General features: G+C 43.2%; 1 pseudogene; it reads right to left on the bottom strand.

The window, feature by feature from the left end:
• Nucleotides 1–1,430: 1,430 nt before the first annotated feature.
• On the bottom strand, nt 1,431–19,098 carry LOC148148861 (interferon-inducible GTPase 5-like; annotated as a pseudogene).
• Nucleotides 19,099–24,271: the final 5,173 nt, after the last annotated feature.

Below are 24,271 nucleotides of genomic sequence, written 5' to 3'. Positions count from 1 at the left end.
GGGGGGGGGGGAGAAAATCAAATCCCTCTCCCCACCCCCCATGATAATATTAAACAGTAAGGTAAGAAAAAAAAAGGGGGGTATATAAACCAAAGCGGGGGGAAAGGCAAACCAACATCCATTATGTCCCACAGTTTATCTAAGAAAGTCCAAGAATTCCTTAGCCTTTTCTGGCGATCCGAAGTTATGCACAGATCCTTCATGGTTAAAGCGTAACGTCGCTGGGTAGTGTAAGGAGTACTGAATATTTAAGTCCCTTAAACGCTTCTTCGCCTCGTCGAATGCCTTCCTCTTTCGGACCAAAGCTGGGGAAAAATCCTGGGATAACATGATCTTGGATCCTTTATAGATCATAGCTTGGGGGTCTTTTCCGAGATTTCTAGAGGCTTCTAGGAGTATCTGCCTCTCCTTGTAGCTCTGCAGCCGGAACAGGACCGGGCGTGGGCGCTGGTTCGAGCCGGGCCCGCGAATTGCGACCCGGTAGGCCCATTCCACCCTTACCTGGCCTGATCCAGCTTCCAGATTTAAAAGCTGTGGCAGCCACTGCTCGAGAAACACTGTAAGCTGCCCTTCCTCTTCCTGTTCGGGAAGGCCCAGCAAACGAATATTTTTTCGATGACCTCTATTATCGAGGTCGTCAATGTGATTCTCTAAGGTCCGGACTCGCTGTTCGAGAGTCCGGACCTGTTCCACGGCTGATTGAGCTTAGTTTCAGAGGTCGCGACCTTTAACTCCGCCCCTCCGACTCAGCGCTCGATTTCCTGGATGTCTCAGTCGTGCTTCTGCAGCGCGGCCGAGAGTGAGTCCCATCGATTTCGGGATTCTTTGATGAAAGCGTCGATCTTCGCGTCCAGTTTGGAGATCATTTCTACAAGGCTTGTCACCGTCGGTAAGTCCCCTGGGGCGGCTGTGGACGCCTCAGCTGCAGCTGGAGAGGGTGGGGGAGGGGTTCCTGCTCGTTGAGAGCTGTGGGCTCCCTTCCCTTTAGTCATTTTTACTAAAGATTAGATTGTTTAAATATAATATTAAACAACTAATTACATTAAACAGCTATTATAAATGATTTGGTGAGTGTGGTGGGGGTGGGTGACCCACTTTGCCCAAGTCTTGGGAGGAGCACTGTCGACTCAGACTTGCTGGGTCGCCGCCATCTTGGATCTCCCCAGGCTATCTTTTTAATATATATTGAGAGGGTTTAGTCTGAAACATAACACAAGGTTCAGGGCAAGTTTGCCAAGGTTCAGATTGTCATTGATTACACCTATATCACCATGGAAGATCCAGCAAGTCAGCCCTGTATGTCCAGTGGCACAGACAGCGAAGAAATATTGTGTCTGATTTGGAGGCCAACTTTCTTTTCATTGTGGTTCTATGATTGTGTAAGTAGCTGGATACAGGGGCCAATTTGAAATTTACCAGCACTCAGCAAATCAATGCCAGATATCAATGGCTTTGTCTCCATTGAAAACCATGTCCATTTCAGTCATGATGCTCTTGTTGTGAATCAAATAAGAATATCATTGAGACCCTGAATCTGTCCTGATCATTAAGGAACACAGACATTTTGACTACAACAGGATGGGTTGAATAACCACATCATGTGCTGCTTCTGTCAAAGTAGGAACAAGGTGGATTTCCTTGTTTTTGACATTTTAAAAAATATAATTGTTTGTGGGACATGACCAGCATTTACTGTGCATCTCTAGTTGCCCTGGAAAAAGTGATGTTGAGCTGCCTTCTTGAACTGCTGCAGTCCATGTACTGTAGGTTAACTCTCAATGTCCCTAAAGAGGGAATTCCAGGATTTTGATTTAGCCACAGTGAAGGAACGATGATATATTTCCAAGTCAGGATATATATGGACGAAAACTTGCAGTGGGTGGTATTCCCATGTATTTTCTGCCCTTGAACGTCTAGTTGGAAGTGGATCTGGGTCTGGAAGGTGCTTTCTAAGGATCTTTGGTGAATTTATGCAGTACATCTTGTAGATGGTATGAATTGCTACTGCTGAGTGTTGGTGGTGAGGAGAGTGGTCAGATTACCAAAGATTTGATGAAAAAGAGAGATTTTAAGGGGTATTTTAAGGAGGAAATTAAGTCACGAGGTGGTGAACTGTTGGGAAAACATTCCAGAGATTGCTGCCGAGGCAACTAAATTGTGGCCACCAGCAATAGAGCAAATAATATTGGATATGCTCACGAAACAAGAATAGACAGTCATGTAATCATACTGGAGAAATTCAAGTATCTTGTGGGACGGTTGCTGATTAGAGATAGGGGGGAGGTGCAATAACCTGAAGGGATATGACAGGATGACAGTTTTATAATCCAGATATTGGTTGACTGGGAGCCAATGTAAATTAGAGACAATAGGAGTGATATGAACAGAGAACTTTGAGTAGGTCTACACCCTGAAAACACAGACAACAAGATCTAAAGGCATGCCTTACATGGATTAAGTAAATTGCCAGAAATTAATTACCAAAAAGGGAATATTCTGGAGCAGAATTTCTGTAACTTTCAGGGATAAAAACTTGTCCAATATCAGAGACAGTGTGGACTCACCAGATTTAGTCCCAAATGCACCACTCTCTGTACGTTCTCTGTAAGATCATCAAGTGCACAATTCAGCAGCTGGCAGGCCATATAAAATGACAATCCTGCTGCAATGATGCATTGAATGCTCCGTGAGGTGTTGGAGGCAAGCCCACTTAGTGAAATGTCTTCCTCAGCATAGCCCCACTTCATCCTTTTAATTAAATCTTGAGTTATTTCCCGACCAGGGGAGTTGTCACCACTGCTTTCAGATCCTGCACAAATTTCCCTGCCCTTTTGGCCAGTTTTTGAAGAGAGGAATCATTCAGACCCAGGACATTGATGAAAATTTGCTATTTCTTTAATCATGCTCTCATTATGAGAAACAAGCCTGACGTGAACACCTGGCACTGCTCCGCTGTTCCGGAATATATTGCCAACTTCCATATTCTTATCTTTAACGTTTTCTTTTTCATCTCTACAGTCTGTGTTTAAATTTGGAAGGTCCAGTATGTTAGTACTTTTCTGCATATTCACAAGAACACTTTCAAGAGCTTGTGAGCAGATTAAAGTCAGACAGATTCAACTCATAACTTGATATCAGGATGACAATTGGAGCAGCATGGTGGCCCAGTGGTTAGCACTGCTGCCTCACAGTGCCAGGTACCCAGGTTCAATTCCAACCTCGGGAAACTGTGTGTGGGGAGTTTGCACATTCTCCCTGTGTCTGCGTGGGTTTCCTCTGGGTGCTCCGGTTTCCTCCCACAAGCCAAAGATGTGCAGGTTTGGTGAATTGCCCATAGTGTTTAGGGGTGTGTAGGTTAGGTGTATTAATCAGGGGTAAATATAGGGTATGGTGAATTGGTCTGGGGTTACTTTTTGGAGGGTTGGTGTGGACTGGTTGGGCTGAAGGGCTCCTTTTCACACTGTAGGGATTCCAGGATTGTACAATGGGTGATGGGATCCCTGCTTCTTGCAAGTTTCTGACACAGTGATTCCTGATCTTCTCCAGTTCTTGCTCGTCACTAAATGCAACCCCCCTTCCTTTCTTATTGATTCGAGATAATTGTCAATTTTAGATTAAATGAAGTAGAAATTCTTCCCCAATCATTTAATCTCTTTGGCATGAGATAATGATAAAGAAATCATATCTTTCAAAATGCAGTTCATTCAGGCACCTATTTGTTTGGAATTTTGATCCAATTTCTGGCAGATCCCAAAAGCAAGCATTCATAGTTTGGGATGTTTGTATCCAACTGACTCTGTTGTATTGTCTATATTGGCAACTTGACCTGCCCCGTTAACATTTTTTCTTAAGTTGACACATTGCTTTGATGAAGGTAGGTTTCCCAACACCTGCTTCTCCTGCCACTGCGATGTTCAGCTCTGTATTGTCCAGATCATCTGACTTGTTCTGTATCAGTGGTATTCCCACCTGCACTCCATCTGTTTCATAAGCAGCATTCATTGTATTAACCTCTTCCAGACTGAAAAATGAGGGATTCAAAAAACTGGGCGATCTGATCTCTGCGGAAAAAAAAAATGATGTTTAGTTCCACCTTAATATAAAAAGCTTTTATTTATGAAACATATTGTCACATATTTGGAACCACCTATATATTGTACTTAATTAATTAATTAGTGAAATGTAATCACTGTTGTGATGTAGCCAAATGTGATGGCTAATGTATGCCAGGAAGGTTCCATATGTAGCAATGAAATGGAGAACTATTTGATCTATTTTTAGCATTATTGATGGAAAGAGGATCATAGATTGGGAACTGGGAGTTCTAACTTGCTCTTCTTCCAATAGTATCTGGGAATTGCTTCCATCCACTTGAGAGCACCAAGGGGACCCCAGTTTAAGGCCTCCTTTAAAAAATGGCATATGTGACATTGAAGCATTTCCCCTCTATGTTATCCTGGTGTGCACCCTGGAGTATATGCTCACACCCCAAATTGGTGAGAGTGCGACCGACAGTGTCAACCGCATAACATGATTTAGAAAAGATAAAACATAAGTAGAGTGTTTTTAAGCAATTAAGTGTTTAAAAATGGTGAAGAAATATTTCAAATTTAATCTGTGATAAAGGTCACCAATCTAACTTATTGGACACTGCTTAAGGTTTGTATTATTCCACTTGTGTATAAGGATTTCAAGGCTCTGGTGTCTTTATCTCATGAACGACATGATTGTGAGACAGGGCGTGCAACCAAGGTTGCACTATACCCAGGACTATACCCAGACAGGACTGTCTTCTGAAGAGAGACTGAGCATATTGGGTCTTTTATCTCCAAGTATCAAAGAATGTGAGATGACCTCATTGAAAAATACAAATGGTTAAAGAGATAGACAAAATAGATGCTGGTCAGATGGGTGCCCTCGTTATGGAGTTTCGAACTGGAGGGCACAATTTAAAAAGTGGGGATATGAAACCTTAGCAGGACTTATACACTTAATGGTAAGGTCCTAGGGAGTGTTGCTGAACAAAGAGACCTTGGAGTGCAGGTTCATAGCACCTTGAAAGTGGAGTTGCAGGTGGATAGGATAGTGAAGAAGGCGTTTGGTATGCTTTCCTTCATTGGTCAGAATATTGAGTATAGGAGTTGGAGGTCATGTTGCAGCTGTACCGGACATTGGTTAGGCCACTGTTGGAATATTGCATGCAATTCTGGTCTCCTTCCTACTGGAAAGATGTTGTGATACTTGAAAGGATTCAGGAAAGATTCACAGGAATGTTGCCAGGTTTGGAGGATTTGAGCTATAGGGAGAGGCTGAACAAGCTGGGGCTGTTTTCCCTGGACCTTATAGAGGTTTACAAAATTATGAGGGGCATAGATAGGATAAATACAACAAAGTCTTTTCCCTGAGATGGGGGAGTCAAGAACTAGAGGGCATAGGTTTAGGGTGAGTGAGGAAAGATATAAAAGAGACCTAAGGGGCAACCTTTTCTCACAGAGGGTGGTACAGGCATGGAATGAGCTGTCAGAGGAAGTGGTGGAGGCTGGTACAATTGCGACATTTAAAAGGCATTTGGATGGGTATATGAATAGGAAGGGTTTGGAGGGATATGGGTCAGGTGCTGGCAGGTGGGACTAGATTGGGTTGGGATATCTGGTCGGCATGGACAGGTTGGACCGAAGGATCTGTTTCCATGCTGTACATCTCTATGACTCTATGATTCTATGATTTCTCCATCTTTTTGATGCTGCCTGGCGCAGTGTGTTCTTACAGCCTCCTGTCTGTCTATTATGGACATAAATATGGCATTTTTAACTAGGCAGGCAATGAGTAGTGTTGAGCAACAATGATCAGTGATAGGGAGTTGGGATTTGCAATCTCTGTCAATGACATGAACAAAGAGATCAGAAATAATGTATTTAAAATTTCTGATGATGCAAAACTAAGTTGAAAGAATTCCACAAAGGCCAATGTTGCCTCACCAAGTCACCCTTTATTTAAACATACATTGTACATGACACTAACTCAGCTAGTACAGACCTCACCTTGAGAGTGAACAGAACTCCTGATACTCCTGTTTATATCTGTCAGTCAGGACTCCCTGACAGGGGCTGTTAACTTGGTCCACTTAGGGAAATCATACTCTGAGATGCACTTGGCTGACCTCGTTCCAATCATTACGTCCCTCCCCCTTCAAGTCCTGGGAAGTAGGCCCATTCTTTCTCCTGTGCTTCTCCTTGGGTGTTGACGCACCAAGTCCTGTTCCGCCGACTCTGCCTTGGAGACTGGTGGTATGTACCAGACTATAGCCTGCCTCTTGCGACCCAAGTGTCTTGGAAGAAATTCATCATCAGGCATACAGCATTCAAATGGGATGACCCAGAACTTTACAGGAAATCCTGATACGGCCTGTGCAAGGTCATTAGAGATGCTAAGAGACGGTACCAGATTAAGTTAGAGACCCAAATTAACCACATGCACACCCACCGCCTGTGGCAAGGTCTAAGGACATAATGGTGTACAAAGTTAGCAGAGCAAATAGCAGTACTGAATAGTACAGTGTCATGTACAATCCAGATTATTATGCTCCCCATAATAAAATACCATCCTCTACAATGTTATGCTCTTGCTGCGTACAGCAAGATTTCAGTTTTACTGTGTGATGACCCTTTTGTTTCTCCCGCCACCAGCTGTTTTAGTTTGGCCAGGATGCAATACTTTTCCGTCCACTGTCTGTTATTGTCAGTGGTGACTGGAAGGGAGTCTAGAAAGTTTAAAACCAGGACTGTAGTGGTGGCACCACCTGTGGTGTATCTGCCAGTGAGAGGTGGCTCAAGGTATCCACATTTGCTACTTAGCCTCCTTGGTAGTGTCCCAACTTGTAATTGTACGCACTCAGAAAAAGATGGCACCGCTGAATTTGACCAGAAGCTGTGGGTGGTACTGTATAATCTTCTTAAAGTAACCCTTTTAAGGGGTTGTAATCTGTTACTATTACATATTAACATCCATAATGTAATGGTGGAACTTTCTCACACCAAAGATGACTGCCAAACCTTCCTTCTCTATCTGGGTGTATCTTCTTTCAGCATCAGCCAAAGTCCAGGAAGCTTATGCTATTGGGTGTTTGTCTCTGTGGGCCACTGGTTAGCCAACACCACCCCAATACCATACAGCATGTTAGTACCACATCTCCCTTGGGATCGTAGTGTGCTAATACTTTAGATATGACTGTGTGTTGCGGGGAAAGCACAGCAGGTCAGGCAGCATTCGGGGAGCAGGAGAATCGATGTTTAGGGCATAAGTCCTGAAGAAGGGTTGCACCCAAAATGCTGACTTCTCCACCTCCTGATGCTGCCTGGCTTGCTGTGTTCCTCTCCCTCTTGATGCTGCCTGGCCTGCTGTGTTCTTTCAGTTTTCTACCTGTCTATTTTGAATTCTGCAGATTTTTTGTCTCTAAGAAAAACCATGCCAGTCTGTCTAATCTTTCTTCATAATTGAAACTCTGCAGTCCAGGCAACATCCTGGTAAATCTCCTCTCCAGTGCTGTCACATCTTTCCTATAGTACAGATTCTAGAACCGCACACAATACTCCATTTCTGGCCTTATCAATCCCGTATGATTGTATCTCAAAAATTTGATTAAGCTTTTTGTGGAAGTAACCAAGAAGATTGAGGGCAGAGTGGTGGATGTTATTTACTTGGATTTTAATAAGGCCTTTGACAAGGTTCTGCATTATAGACTAATTAGTAAAGTTACATCACATGGGATTCAGGGTGAGCTTGCCAGTCAGATACAAAATTGGCCCGATGGCAGGAGACAGATTGATGGTGGGAGGTTTGTCGTTTGGACTGCAGGTCTGTGTCCAGCAGTGTTCCACAGGGATCAATGCTGGGCCTTCTTTTGTTTGTCATATATATAAATTATTTAGATGAGAACACAGAAGGTGTGCATAGAAGTTTGCACACGACACCAAAATTGGTGGTATAGTGAAGAAGGCCATCTCAGATTGCATAGCGATCTTGTTCCTTTGTTTAAGAAGGGACCGGGAGATAATCAAGATAATTACAGGCCGGTGAGCCTGACATCAGTGGTGAAGCTATTGGAAAAGATACTGAGAGACAGGATTTATTCACATTTGAAAGCAAATGGATTTGTTAGTGATAGTATGTGTTTGTCTGGAGAAGGTCATGTCTTACCAACGTGATTGAGTTTTTTGAGGAGGTGACAAGAATGATTGATGAGGGAAAGGCAGTAGATTTTGGGATTGCCACCACTGGATGTTGTATAGAAGTAGAGGTGGGATCAGCAAATTTGAGCTACTCATTCAGGTTTTAGTAAGAGGCTGATAAGCTGGTGTATTTGTGAGGTGGGAGGCGTATGCTTTTGTTCCTTTGCCTTCATGGAGACATCACTAAGCAGTCAGAAACGTTCAAAGTCCTGAAATGTTATCAACTGCTTGCTGTCCCTGTAACAGGTGACCCACAGAAAAAGTAGTAATTGTTTTTGCCAATTCCTAAGTACTGAATGAGTGCACTCTGAAATAATTCCAAGGGCTGGTATCCTGTCACTGAGTCATCCTTTATTTGCATGTGGAGAGTCTTTGACACAATCCAGCTTCCTGAGAGACAGCTCTCTGAGTGAACAGGAGGTCTGTCAATCCTGTTTCTATCTGTCAGCCAGGGCTCCCGATTGAACCAGATTAACAGTACCAATCAGAGATCTCATATTGTACTAGGTCTATCTGGCTGACCTTGTTCAATCACTACACACTCAATAACAAAGTATGGAGAGGCTCACCAGACATAGCCATGGAGAAGTTTACATCTTCACACCACTGACTTGTGCTATTCATTGGTGATATTCTGCATCAATGCAGGGTATTTTGTGCATTTGATAATGTCTGATCCAATATGACATTGTAATAGCCTTTCCCCAATCACGTTTCCTCTTACCGGTCATCCATCAGCATGCGCCCACTTAATTTATCAAAGGCCAGGTCCCTCTCAGCTCCACACTGGCATGGCACAAGAAGAAGCGATTAGACCAGTCAATCAATCATGGTCTGAAGGGAAGGCTATCTGGAAGTCCATGGCACCCTGTGCTACTTGTAGAGAAATTTACCCCCACCTATTCTTCAGCAAGACATAGTGATGAGATGTAAAACATGTTTTGTGAATGGAAAACACAAATGTGTCTGGGAGCATTGCACCACATGACCCTTTACATTTTATATTTGTTGTGTTAGAACGTCAGAGTGGGAGGGCCTGCATCTTGGCTTAGTGACCTGGATCTGCAAACATTTCTGGAAGACATGCAGAGGCAAGGAGGTGTCTTATATCCTATGGACCATCACAAAAGCTTCGATAATCACAAAGAGGACATGGATTGCAATCACAGCAGAGGTTAGCATTGCAAGTGAACATTGATAGTCATGGAACAGGGTTGGGAAAGATTTCATTTGATGAATTAAGTTATTTTTCAGAATTACACAGCAGACTCTCTGCTGGTCCCTATCTGCTTGCTGTAGAAAAGGAGTAAGACCTGATACATATCTCTATTGTTGCAAGGAGGCCTGAATGAACAAGCTCAATCAGGCTAGTGTAACAGCAACAAAAAAAGCAAAATATTGTGGATGCTGGAGATCTGAAATAAGAACACTGCCATTAGAGAGAATCTTACACTGTGGGGCTTCACTTGGGCAGTGAAAGCATCTGAAGCATATTTGAAGAATGCTAAGCTTACTCCTTTATACAAAGTCTCTAAGACTGCAGTGATAATGTGAGACTGGAAACTGCATTCCTGCTTCAGCTTTACATGATAATGTTGATTTGTTGAATACTTTGTGAGAACAGGATTTATTCCTGGTAGAGGTGGACAAAAACTCCTAAAGATTTGGATATTAGCTCCTGAAATGAAGGATATCAGACATTCACTGACAAGAGGGATATCAGACACTTCCTGAAGGGAGGGATATCAGTCTCCTCCTGAAGGACAGATTATCAGAAGATCTTGAACAAGCAGATATCAGACACTTCCTGGGACGACATCTGAGGAGTGTAATAACAGAATTGAATGGGTTGTTTGGAAAGTATCCAGCTCTGGGACATCAGGCTTGGTGTTCCATTCACAATCAAATTGTGGCTTTTGATAAAGAGCCATCAGCCACTACCTTAGGGGAGCAATATCAGGCACTTTCTGAAAGTAGGGGTATCAGGCACTTTCTGAAGCCAGGGATATCAGACAGTTCCTGAAAGGAGGAATATGGGATACTGACTGAAGGGATGACTGGATGACACTTCTGAAGTGAGAGATATATTAAACAGACCATGAAAGAAGGGATATCAGTCACTTCCAGAAAGGTGGAATATCTGATTCGAGGAAGAGGTTTTTCAGATAACTCCTAAAGGGAGGGATATCAGGCATTTCTAAAGAAAGAGATGACATACACTTCCTGAAGTGTAAGAGAAATTAACAGGCCTGAAAGTTGACAAATTTCCAGGACCTGATGACATTCACGCTAGACTGTCGAAAGAAATGGAGACAGAGAAAATGGAGCATTGGTGACTATCTTTCAACATTCTATTTGTTTTGTAATGGTGCCTGCAGATTGAGGGTTGTAAATGTAACTCCAAAGCTTAAGAAAAAAGGGAGAGAGAAAACAGGGATGTATAGATGTGTTAGTCTGATACCAGTAGTAAGGAAAATACTACAATCTGTTCTCAAGGATTTGCTTATCTAGAAAATAATTGTCTGATTGGACAGAATCAACATTGACTTATGGTGGGAAAATATTGTTTAATAAACATAATAGAGCTTTTTGAGGATGTTACAAACAGAATCCGTACATGCTCCTGGGGTATTGTGTGAATTCTGGTCCTCGAAGGAAGAACAGACTTGCTATGGTACATTTGGATATTTGAACTTTAATGAAGTTCCATATGGGAGCTTGGTAAACAAAATTAAAGCAGATAAACAGCAGAATGTAGGGATTAATGGGTCATTCTCAGGTTAGCAGTCTGTGAAAAGTGAGGCATCACAAAGGTCAGTGCTTGGGCTCCAGCGATTCACAATCTACATCAATGATGTGGTTCTACGGGCTATTTGTAGTATTTCCAGGTTTGCAGATAATACAAACATTTGTGGGAATGAGCTGTGAGGAAGATGCAAAGACGATTTAGAGAGGCCGAATTAATGAGTATAAGTGTGACACAATCAATATGGATAATCATGAGGTTGCCCACTTGGTCAGGAGGAATGAATGTGCAGAATATTTTTAAAAGGTGTAGGTGCACAAAGGAACTAAGGTGTTTTTGTTCATGCTCCACTGAAAGTGAATGTGCAACAAGCAACTCAGAAGGTAAATGACATGTCAGTCTCATTGGCAAGATGATTTCAGTACAGGAGCAAAGAAATGTTTCTTCCATTATTTAAAACATTTGAGAGACTGCACTAGGGACATGTGTTCTAGTCCCCTTGCCTAAAGGGAAGTATTCTTGCCAGAGCAGGTTCACCAGAGTGAATCCTGGGATGGTGGGACTGCCCCATGAAGAGAGATAGAGGAGACTGGGACTGTATTCTCTGGAGTTTTAAAAAAAGAGAGGTATTCTCATAGAGATTTTAAAAATTCTTTAAGTGCATAAAGGATGTTTCCTATTATCTATTATCAAGAGGCACATCCTCAGAATAAAAGGCAGATCATTTGGGGTTGAGAGGAGGATAAACCTTTTCACAATTTGAGAGTATAATACAGCAGAGAGAAGGCCTTTTGGCCCATCAACTCTATACCAGCAAGAGCTACCACAAAATGTGCACTAATTCCAAATTCCTGCACTTGTCCCATATCCCTAAATGTTATGATATCTCAAGTGCTTATCCAAATGGTTTTAAAGGTTGCTTATTCTGATGCTGGTCAATCTTTGGAATTCTTAGACCCAGATAGCTAGAGAGATATTCTGTTATTGAGAAAGTTCAAGCGAGCGATTGTGAGATTTCTTGCTGGTGAGGGAAAATGGCATTAAAGTAGATGATCAGCCATGGACTAAAATGGTGGAGCAGGCTCAAGGGGCTGAATGGCAGACTCATGCTACTATGTTTCTCAGCTTTATAAGTAATTAATTAGGTATGATGCATGTTGAGATGTTCTGAGAGCATGACAGTGTGTAATATATAAACTAGCTGGTCATTTATTTCACAGTGTGTTGTGGGATTTTATTTGTATGAGTTAGCTGTCACCGTGGCTAGTTCACAACAATGTTTATATCTCACCAGCAATGTGGAATTGCAGTGTATGGGAATGTTCTAAGGAGTGACACTGCACTGTGTAAGTGTCTACTACCTTAGTCTGTTGTAGGAGACAAGAAAACTGCAGATGCTGGAATCTAAGCCAGACAAGCAGGAGGCTGGAAGAACACAGCAAGCCAGGCATCATCAGCAGGTGGACAAGTTGACGTTTCAGGTGTAACCCTTCTTCAGGTGAGGTGGGGATAGGTGAACACAGGTAGAGGGTACGACTTGATTGGTCAATGGGAGGAATGAATCCAGTTGGTAGCTGGAAGGAAGGGCCGATCAGAGGAATGGAAGGGAGGGGGAGGGGCTGGGAAGGGCTCAATGTTGAGGTCTCTGGGCTGTAGGCTGCCCAGGCAGAAGATGAGGTGTTCAGAGAAATTCATAGTTTCCCTATAGTGTGGAAACAACAAGACTTCAGGGCAATGATGAAGGAGCAGCTGAAGTTGGTAATACAGAAACCACAATGGATCTCATCATCCTGATATCAAACTTTGATCTGAATCTGTACCAATGTAAGCAGTTGAATAAGCTATTGCAGATGATCTTCTGAATATGAAAAGTGAGTTCCTACTGGTTCTTTCAAACCTAAATTTGGAGACTGTGGCTGAGAAAAGGAAAGAGCTGAAGAAACAATGTTTTGATGTTGGCAATGCTTTCTGGCACAATGGGGGCAGTGCCAATTCCTGGTGTTTCCCTTGGTTGTGACATTGCCATACTGATTGGAGAAATAATATATTTCCACAGATGTCTTGGTCTGGATGATACCTTTCTCCAAAGACTGGCCAAGATTGCAGGGAAATCTGTGGGAGATGTGTAAGTAGTGGTGACAACTCCCCTGCTCGGGAAAGTAACTCCTGATTTAATTTTTTAAAATTTCAGGGGGATCTCACAGCAATTACCTCTTCAGAGGTTGGTATTAGCCCCAGCACTTCGCCAGTCATTGTTCCATCTGTAAAACAGGATCATCATTCCTTATGGAGAAAGTGAGGTCTGCAGACGCTGGAGATCAAAGCTGAAACTTTATTGCTGGAACAGCACAGCAGGTCAGGCAGCATCTAGGGAATCTAGGCAGCATCTAGCATCTGTTCCCTAGATGCTGCCTGACCTGCTGTGCTGTTCCAGCAATAAAGTTTCAGCATCATTCCTTATGACCCACAAGCTGCTAAGTGTTGTGCTTGAGGATCTTATCACATGCACATAAAATAGTGGAGGCCGCATTTGAAAATGAATCAACCCAGTGAGTTCAAGCTGTGGCTGATACTTCACAGGGAACGAATGCTGAAAATCAATGGAATTCTCAACAAGATTCTCTTTTTGCTGAATTCCTTCCTGGAAATATTCCCATCTGTTCCTCACAGCACTTCTCTGTGGGGTTAAAAATAGGAACGATATAATATGTTTCATTCTCTGATTGTGGGGCGTTTTCAAGTTGTGCTTTTTTTTCTACCTTCAGTGGTGCAATTTGCATTGAATTTTATCCCCAGTAGGTGTCGTTGTTAACAGGGCATTCCCAACACACACTAAGCCCAATACATAGACTTAGAGTCATAGAGATGTATAGCATGCAAACAGACCCTTCGGTCCAACTAGTCCATGTCGACCAGATATCCTAACCTAATCTAGTCCCATTTGCCAGCATTTGGCTCATATCCCTCTAAACTCTTCCTATTCATATACTCATCCAGATGCCTCTTAAATGTTGTAATTGTACCAGCCTTCACCAATTCCTACCACCCTCTGCATGAAAAAGTTGCTCCTTAGGTCACTTTTATTATCTTTCCCCTCTCACCCTAAACCTCTAGTTTTGGACTCCTCCACTCCATGGAAAAGATCTTGTCAGTTTATCCTATCCATGCCCCTCATGATTTTATAAACGTCTATAAGGTCACCCCTCAGCCTCTGACGCTCCAGGGGAAACAGCCCCAGCCTATTCAGCCTCACCTTTTGCTCAAACCCTCCAACCCTGGCAGCATCCTTGTAAATCTTTTCTGAAATCTTTCAAGTTTCACAACATCCTTCCGATAGTAATGAGACCATAATTGCACACAATATTCCAACAGTGGCCTAACCAATGTCCTGTACAGCCACAACATGACCTCCCAACACCTGTACTCAATACTGTGACCAATAAAGGAAAGCATACTAAACAGGAAGTTAATATCCTGTCAGACATGGGAGATTAGGGAGAATTTCAATGCTTCTGATGATTATAACTACAGGAAGTGAGTTTGGTTATGAATCCTATCTGATCACAAGGATAGCTTGGAGCGGTAGTTAGAGGCAAAGAAGAGTTTACAGGCACCAGGGTTATGATGGATGGCAGATACCGTCAGGTAGATGGGTTTCCTTGAGGAAAGGTAGGATAGTGAGTCAGGAATCTCCTGTGGCTATGCCCATCTTAAATATGTTTACTGTTTTGGAAAATGTAGCAAGTGTTGGACTCTAAGGGGAAAATAACACTGACAGCCAGGTTTCTGTACCGAGACTGGTTCTACTGTCAGGAATAGGACATCAGGTTCCAAGCAATCAATTGTGATAGAGGACTGTCTAGTCCAAGGCATGTACAGACGTTTCTGCAGCTGGCAACAAGACTTCAGAATGGATTGTTGCCTCCCTGGTGCCAGGATCAAGGATGTCTTGGAAAGGGTGCGGAATATTCTCAAAGGGGAGAGGAACCAGCAGGAGGTCGTTTTACACATCGGAACTAATGATACCAAAAGAGAAAAGGACGCAATTTTGAGGAGAGAAAATAAGAAATTAGGCAAGAGGTCAAAAAGTAGGTCCTCGAGGGTAGTTATATCTGGATTATTCCCGATGCTGTGGGCCAGTGAGAGTAGGAATAGGAGGATAGACCACATGAATGCATGGCTGAGGAGCTGGTGCAAGCGAGGAGCCTTCACATTTTTGGATCATTGAAATTCTTCTGGGGGTTAAGTGACCTGGATAAGAAGGATGGGTAGCACCTGAATTGGAATGGGGCTCACGTACCGGTAGGGAGATTGCATAAAGCTGTTCAGGAGGATTTAAAGTAGTTTTGGGAAGGGGTGTAGGGGTTAAGGGTGTGCGGGAGGAAGACAGATGGATCAGGGAGATAGTGAGGAAACCGATCAGTCTGAGACTGGTGGAGTTGGGAATAGGAGCAAATCAAACAGTCAAGGCAGACAGGAACAAACAGGGAACGAGGGAGGATTGATAAACTGCATTCATTTCAATGTAAGAGACTTGACAGGTAAGGCAGATGAGCTCAAGCTATTTTTAGGAACATGGGATTGGGATATCAAAGCAATTACAGAGATGTGGCCCAGGGATGGACAGGACTGGCAGCTTCATGTTCCAAGGTATAGATACCACAGAAAGGGTAGAAAGGGGGGCAAGAGAGGAATTGGAGTGCCATTTTTGATTAGGGATAACATTACGGCTGTACTTAGGGAGGATATTTGAATATGTCCAGTGAGGTTATTTGGGTGGAACGGAGAAAAGGAAAGGGATGATCACTGTATTGGGTCTGTACTGTCGACCCCGCAATAGTCAGCGGGAAATTGAGAAGCAAATTTGTAAGGAGATTTGTAAGAAATTTGCAAGAATAATAGTGGTTACGAGAGGGGATTTTAATATTCCAAACATAAACTGGGCTTAGATGGAGAGGAATTTAAGTGTGTACAAGATCTGTATGTGGAAGTACCTGCTAGAGAAGGAGCAAAACTTGACCTCCTCTTGGGAAATAAGACAAGGCGGATGACTGAGGTGTCAGTGGCGGAACACTTTGGGGCCAGCGACCATGATTCTGTTAGTTTTAAAATAGTGATGGTAAGGATGGGCCTGATCTAAAACTTAAAATTCTAAATTGGAGGAAGACCAATTCTGACGGAATCAGGCAAGAACTTCCAAAAGTTGATTGATGGCAGATTTTCACAGGTAAGGGACGGCTGGAAAATGGCTTTAAGAATGAGAAAGCGAGAGTCCAGAGACAGCATGTTCCTGTTAGGGTGAAGGGCAAGGCTAGCAGGTGGAGGGAATGCTGGATGATTAGTGAAACTGAGGTTTTCGTCCAAAAAATGAAGGAAGCAAATGTCAGGTATAGACAGTCGGGATCAAATGAATCCCTGAAAGAGTCTAAAGCAGTAGAAGTATACTTAAGAGGGAAATCAGGAGGGCAATAGGGGATCATGAGATAGCTTTGGCAAACAGAATTCTCTCGATGTTCTTCTCGTGGGCTGCAGGAGTTGCGTGTGAAACAATCTGTTCTATTCAATTTTCCTTTTGAGAAAAGTGTGTTTCTGGGATGTTACTATATCGGCACAGTAAAATAGTGATAGTTGCTGTTTTTATTGTTGGCTGTGCATTTCAATGCAGTTACAGCTCAGCCAGTTCTTTTCTTTTATTTCTTCTTTCGTTGCATTTTAACTATTGTGTATGAATAAACTGTGTTATGCTTAACATTGAATAGTTTGACCAATCGAATTGCATCTGGGACGTAACACCCTATATTTACCTTTGATGTTCAGATGAGGAAGAACGTGACAGACACTTGGAAGTACTCAAGGATGCCCTCATAAGAACAGGGTATGATGCTCAACTCATCAACCGCCAGTTCCAACGTGCCACAGTGAGAAACCGTAATGACCTCCTTAGGAGACAGGCATAAGCTGCAACCGACCGAGTACCCTTCGGTGTCCAGTACTTTCCAGGAGCCGAAACACTACACCGTGTTCTTCACAACCTGCAACATATTATTGATGAGGATGGGTACCTCGCCAAGACCTTCTCCATGCCTCCACTTCTCGCTTTTAAATAACCACGAAACCTCAAACAGATCATCATTTGCAGCAAACTGCCTGGCCTTCAAGACAACACCATACAACCCTGTCACAGCAGATGCTGCAAGACACTTCAGAGTGTTGGCATGGTTACCACCATTACATGTGGGGGCATCACCCAGATGCCCTGAGCTTGGTATGTTGATGGGATCGATGAGAGGGTGCGGCAACGGATGAATGGACACCCCATACAAAAATCAATAGACAGGAGTATTCCCCCCCAGTTGAAAACACTTCAACAATCCGGGACATTTGACCTTGGACCTTTAGGTGACCATCTTCCAGGGTGGACTTTGGGACAGGTAATAATGAAAAGTGGCTGAGCAGAGGCTGATAGCCAAGTTTGGCTCCATGGGGATGGCCTCAACCAGGACCTTGTGTTCATGTCACAGTACAGGTGACCCCACTGCACTACACACTCTCGCACACACTCCTACAGTCCCACATATTCACAGACCCTCTCTCATACACAAGCTCTCTCTCGTACGCTCACACATAGTGCCTCCACACTCACATCCTCTCACAGACTTATACCCCATTCCACTCACATACATACACACACTCTTTCACAGACACCCACACACATACATACTCTGTCTCCACTGCACGCACGCATAAGTTTGTGGGGTGTATTTGTACTTGCAGAATTACATTTTATTTTGTTCAATAAATCCATATAAGCTTCTGTAAATTCCACTTTAGAAATAGCAGCAGTCTGACGTAAGACTGGGACACAGACTTTAACTTCACAACTTCAATGCATTATCTGAGCTGGAATGACACCTATTGTTAAAAGGTACCTTGAGAATGTAACTTTTAAAAAGTTCTGGGATTTACATATGAAGGAACAGAAAGTAACATGGTCATCCTAAAAAACTCAAGCTAAATTTGTTTAATATTACATTCCATGACACTGCAATCCTGTTGCTATAAATTGTGTCTTATGATTCTGCTCTACAACCACCTGATAAAGAAGCAGCGCTTTGAAATTTAATGCTTCCAAATAAACCGTTAGACTATAATCTGGTGTTGTGTGACTTTTAAATAAGAAATAGGTAAATTCCAGGCTAGCTCCTTAATATATTTTGAGGGGGTTTGGTCTGGTCCATAACATTTCAGATATGCTGTCTGAAGAGCAACACTTTTTAAGCATTTTCTGTTTTTAGTTCAGGTTTTCAGCATCTAGTGTATTCAGCATTTTGAGATATCTTGCCTCTCATTGCTTTGCATGCCAAGTGCTGTGGGAAACTATTGAATTCAATTTTGCAGGGTGGGTGTAGCTGTTGAGACAATACTATACCCACTTGGGCACAGACCAAGCAAAGGATAGAATAAATGCTTTTATTGGACTGAACACCTTTATTGTCACATACATTCAATGAGTGCAGTGGAAAGTGTATAGTATTGCTACTTGGTGCCATCTTAGGTACAGTTTACCTCAGAGAAAGTGAGGACTGCAGATCAGAGCTTAAAAATGTATTGCTGGAAAAGCGCAGCAGGTCAGGCAGCATCAAAGGAGCAGGAGAATCGACGTTTCGGGCGTAAGCCCTTCTTCAGGAATGAGGAGGGTATGCCAAGCAGGCTAAGATAAAAGGTAGGGAGGAGGGACTTGGGGGAGGGGCGTTGGGAATACGATAGCTGGAAGGAGGTTAAGGTGAGGGTGATAGGCCGGAGCGGGGGTAGGGGCGGAGAGGTTGGGAAGAAGATTGCAGGTCAGGAAGGTGGTGCTGAAAAGTACAGAATGATAAAAGGAAGTGACTATAAATTACTTAAATTACTTGAAGTTCTCGTCCATTCCAACATAAGCTTGTGCCCATCGGCTGCAGAAGACGAGGCAATGCTACCTCCACTCCCAGCTGGGACTCCAGCCCATGCTCGCCCTGCTGCTGTAGCTCCAACTCCAGTCCGTCCTTGCCCTGCTGCTGCTGCTGTTGCTCCAACACTAGCCCACACCTCGCTGCGGACCCAGCCCATGCCCTGCTCTGCCGCTCTCATGCCGGGATTTTCGGCCAAGCCTGAACTCACTCCGCTACTTCTTCACCCAGAGAGTGGTGGCTGTGTGGAATGCTCTGCCCCAGAGGGTAGTGGAGGCCCAATCTTTGGATTCATTTAAGAAAGAGTTGGATAGAGCTCTCAAGGATAGTGGAATCAAGGGTTATGGAGATAAGGCAGGAACAGGATACTGATTAAGGATGATCAGCCATGATCATATTGAATGGTGGTGCAGGCTCGAAGGGCAGAATGGCCTATTCCTGCACCTATTGTCTATTGTCTATTTCGCTCCGGGATTCGGTCTGCGATTCGGCCCATGCTCGTTCTGCTGCCGCTGCAGATCAAAGCCCGCACGCCCAGCTCCTGCCTGACTTCCCATGACAGACCATCTTCCCTGACACGCTCCTCGAGATAGGGGTAGTTAAAGGTTGGGGGGTTGGAGGAAAAGGGGAGAAAAAGAGAAAGGAAATGAAACTAACAGAGGAGCTCCGACTGGAGCATCTTATTCTGCTGCCCAAGTGTCCTGGAATGTGCTGATTGTGTTATTACGACTGAATGCAGGGTGCGTTCTCTCTGGTCCCAGTGCTCCATGGCTCACATCATAAAATAAAAATAATGTTTTTCCAGTTACCAGGATAACCAATTAAATGCCCATCAATATAAAACTTAAACAAGATGCCACCAACCAGGATTCCCAACAACAAATGGTTTATTTGTAAAAGAGAACCTCTTCAATAGGGACGCAATGACTGGTTAACATACACAGTCATTGTTCAAAAGCAGCTCCCACCCAGGTCAAAATCCAAACATGCTGTTATCATCAGTCATGTAATTTTCTCAGAAACATTGTTTTAAAAAAATTGCATTGTTCACAATGAACTTTCAGTGAGTTGCTTAAAGGAAATATTTGAGGCGTTGCCAAAAATTGAAATAAATCCATTTTCACAGTCCTGAAATCCTCCAAACATATAGTATATATTAGATATAACATAGAATTGTCACATGTATCTTTATTTAAAAAATGACAATGACGTGTTTTATAAGTTGCCATACCACAAAGCCTCCCCATTATTGATAGAAGTCAAAGATAAGAAAAAAGTAAGACTGAGTTCATCTCAGACCAATTTCAGTCCAGGATAGAGCCAATTAAGATAATGATCACTGGAATACCTGGAAGCTGCCACCAAAGGAGACCTCCCCACCAATGGGAACAAGGAAAATAATAGATCTGAAGATTGACAACAGTTTAGAATTCAGCAAAGAAGGACCAAGATTAGATTAGATTACATTACATTACAGTGTGGAAACAGGCCCTTCGGCCCAACAAGTCCACACCGACCCGCCGAAGCGCAACCCACCCATACCCCTACATTTAACCCTTACCTAACACTACGGGCAATTTAGCATGGCCAATTCACCTGCCCTGCACATCTTTGGACTGTGGGAGGAAACCGGAGCACCCGGAGGAAACCCAAGCAGACACAGGGAGAATGTGCAAACTCCACACAGTCAGTCGCTTGAAGCGGGAATTGAACCCAGGTCTCCAGCGCTGTGAGGCATCAGTGCTAACCACTGTGCCACCATGCCGCCCACACCACTGTGCCACCGTGCCGCCTACACCACTGTGCCACCGTGCCACCCACACCACTGTGCCACCCACACCACTGTGCCACCGTGCCGCCCAAGATATTGATTAAGAAGGGGAAAATAAAATATGAAAGTAAGCTTGCAGGGAATGTAAAGACTGACACTAAGTTTTGTAGGTACGTGAAGAGAAAGAGATTGGGAATGTATAATGGGGACAAAGATTTGGTGAGCAACTAAATACAGGCTTTGGTGCTGTCTTCACAAAAGACAGATACTAGAAATGTTGGAGTTTGCAAGATTTAGTGAGAAAGCAGAACTGAGGGAGATGAATATTAATACAGAAATGGTGCTGGGAAAATTGAGGTTGAAGGTGAATAAATCCCCAGGGTCTGATAATCTACATCCCAGAGTACTTAAGGAACTGGCTCTAGAAAAAATAAATGCATTTGTGGTCATCTTTCAGGATTCTATCGACTCTGGAACAGTCCCTGCAGATTGGAAAGTAGCTAATGTCTTTCAGTATTCAAAAAGGGAGGGAAGGAGAAACCAGGGAATTATAGACCAGTAAGCCTAACATCTGGGGGAAAATTCATGAATCATTATCAAGGACTTCATTGCAGAGTATTTAGAAAGCAGTGGCAGAATCAGAGAGAGTCAGCATGGATTTATGAAGGGGAAATCAGGCTTAACAAATCTGTGGGAATTCTATGAAGATACAACTAGTGGAGTTGTATATTTAAACTTTAAGAAAATGTTTGACAAAGTCCCACCACATAAGCGATTATTGCACAAGGTTAAAGCACATGGGATTAGGGGAAGTGTATTGAGATGGATAGAAAACTGGTTGGCATAGAGGAAGCAAAGATAGGAATTAATGGGTCTTGTTTAAATTGGCAGGCAGTAACTAGTGGGGTGCCACAGGGATCGGTACTGGGACCCCAGCTGCTCACAATGTATGTTAATATTTTGGATGAGGAAACAAAATGAGGAAACAATAACATCTCAAAGTTTGCAGATGGTACCAAGTTGGGTGGGAGGGTGGACTGTGACTGGGAAACAGAGATCCTTCAGCATGATCTGGACAGCTTGGGAGTGTGGGCAAATCGATGGGAGATGCAGCAAAATTTGGATAAATGTGAGGTTATTCACTTTGGAAGCAAAAACAAGAAGGCAGATTACTACCTGGATGGCTGTAAATTGGGAGAGGGGTGTGTGCAGTGGGACCTGAGTGTCCTTATGCACCAGTTGCTGAAGGTAAGCCTGCAGGTACAGCAGGCGGTAAAGAAAGTAAATGTTATGTTGGCCTTCATTGTGAGAGGTTTCGAGTACAGGAGCAGGGATGTGCTGGTACAGTTATACACGGCCTTGGTGAGGCCACACCTAGAATAGGGTGTGCAGTTTTGGTCTGGTTTTCTGAGGGAGGATGCTCTTGCTGTCAAAGGGGGTGCAGCGAAAGTTTACCAGACTGATTCTGGGGATGGTGGAACTGACTTCTGAGGAAAGATCAACTAGATTAGGACTATTTTTACTGGAGTTCAAATGAATGAGGTGGAAGGGGGAAATCTCATAGAGACTTATAAAATTCTGACAGGGCTAGACATGGTGGATGCAGGGAGGATGTTCCCAATGGTGGGATTAAATGGCCTCCTCCTGATCCTATCTTCAAGGTTTCTATGAGACCTACATGCCGGGACAAAACCACCAATTCTGGAAATCGCCACGCCAAGCCAAGACCATCACAATGGAAGACTACTGCCTCAGGATGGATTACAAGATCTCTTCACTGGAATGAGACCTCAACGCCACACTCCAACATGAAACCTTCATGAAGGAACTGGATGAGATTTCCACACCGGGCCATTGGAACACCCAGAAGCTGGAATTTTCTATCCCAAATGTGATCGTCCAATTTATGTTATAATTTTCTTAGGTTATTGCTGAGCAGGCGCTGCATGAAAGCACTATTGATGACACTTTCCACCACTTTACTCATGATCGCGTGTAGACTGATGGAGAGGTATTTGGCTGGGTTGGATTTGTTGTGCTTTTTGTGCGCAGGACAAACCTGGGCAGTTTTCCACATTGTCGGGTAGATGCTGGTGTTGAAACTGTACTGGGACAGCTTGGTTCAGGGAGTGGCATGTTCTGGAGCACAAGTGTGCAGTAATATTGCTGAAATGTTAACACGGTTTATAGCCTTTGCAGTATCCAATGCCTCCAACCATTTTTTGATAGCCCATGGGGTAAGCTGAAAACTGACATCTTTGATGCTGGGACATCTGGGTGGTTCGCATATAAGTTGTTGCAGCTGTGTTGCAGCTTCACCAGATTGATATCTCAATTTTAGTTATGCGTGGTGCTGATCCTGGCATGTTCTTGAACATTCTTGACTCTTAAAAGGTTGATCCCCTAACTTGATAGTAAGGGTTGAGTGGAAATATTCCAGCCCCTGAGTTTGCAGGTTGTGCCAAGTTGGAGATCTGTCTCACAGGGCAGTCAATAACCAACAAAGTCATACTAATGAACCTTAGCTATAACTTTGCTGCTACTGACTACCCACAGAGTCTCATGGATGCCCAGTCTTCAGTTACAAAATATGTTTAAAATCTGTCCCATTGAACCTGGTGATTGTATCACACAATGTAATTTATTAATGTGAAGACAGGACCTTGTCTCCACAAGGACTGTGGAGTGGCCACTCTTATCGATACTGCTGTGTACAGATGTATCTGCAGCAGGTAGATTGGTGAGGATGAGGTCAAATATATTTTCCGTTTTGTTGCACACAGTCTAACAGCAATGTCCTATCGGGCTCAAACAATCAAGCTGCTGAGCCACACTTTGTGGTGGACATTGAAGTTCCTCAGCCAGGTACATTTTGTGCCATTATCACCCTCAGTGCTTACTCCAAGTGATGCTTAAAACAGGCAGGACTGGTTCATCATCTGAGGGAGGCTGCTACCTAGTAAACAGCAGGTTTCTTTGCCCGTGTTTGACCTGATGTCATGAGACCTCATGGTGTCCAAAATCAATGATGAGAACTTCAAGGGCAAATCATTCCTGTCTGTATACCACTGTGTGACTATACCTATTGACTTTATAATGGAGTTGTACGATTAACGATTTTGGACATCCTCAGGAATGGTGAAGATGATATCTGGAACATTGTCTATAAGGTATGATTTTATTAGTATGACTTTATTGATTATTGACTGCTCTGTGAGACAGATCTCCAACTTGGCACACACTCCAAATGTTAATAAGGAGGATTTGGAGGGTTGGCAGGACTGAACTTGCCAATGTTGTTTCCAGAACAATGTGAGATGGTCTGACATTCGGTTTTATTTATAAGTTACATGCATAATAGATTGTTTTACTTCTCTAACTCTGTGTAATGAAGTCTACTTTATTTATCCAAAGTTCTGGAATCTTGTTATTTTATTCTGTTAGTAAGCATCTGGGATTTGAAACTTTGTCAACATTAAGCAAGCAAAATTGTTAATGGTGCCCAATCAGATATTAACATAATGTGTCAGTCATGATGATGCTCATAACAAGACATCTTTAACTGATCAGCTACGGCACAGAC

The sequence above is a fragment of the Chiloscyllium plagiosum genome, unplaced genomic scaffold, assembly GCF_037043375.1.
Source record: "Chiloscyllium plagiosum isolate Xiang-an unplaced genomic scaffold, Cpla_swu_hap1 HiC_scaffold_11, whole genome shotgun sequence".
Taxonomy (NCBI): Eukaryota; Metazoa; Chordata; class Chondrichthyes; order Orectolobiformes; family Hemiscylliidae; genus Chiloscyllium; species Chiloscyllium plagiosum.
The sequence above is the reverse complement of the archived record's forward strand: the minus strand, read 5'-3'. Positions and strand labels throughout refer to the sequence as shown.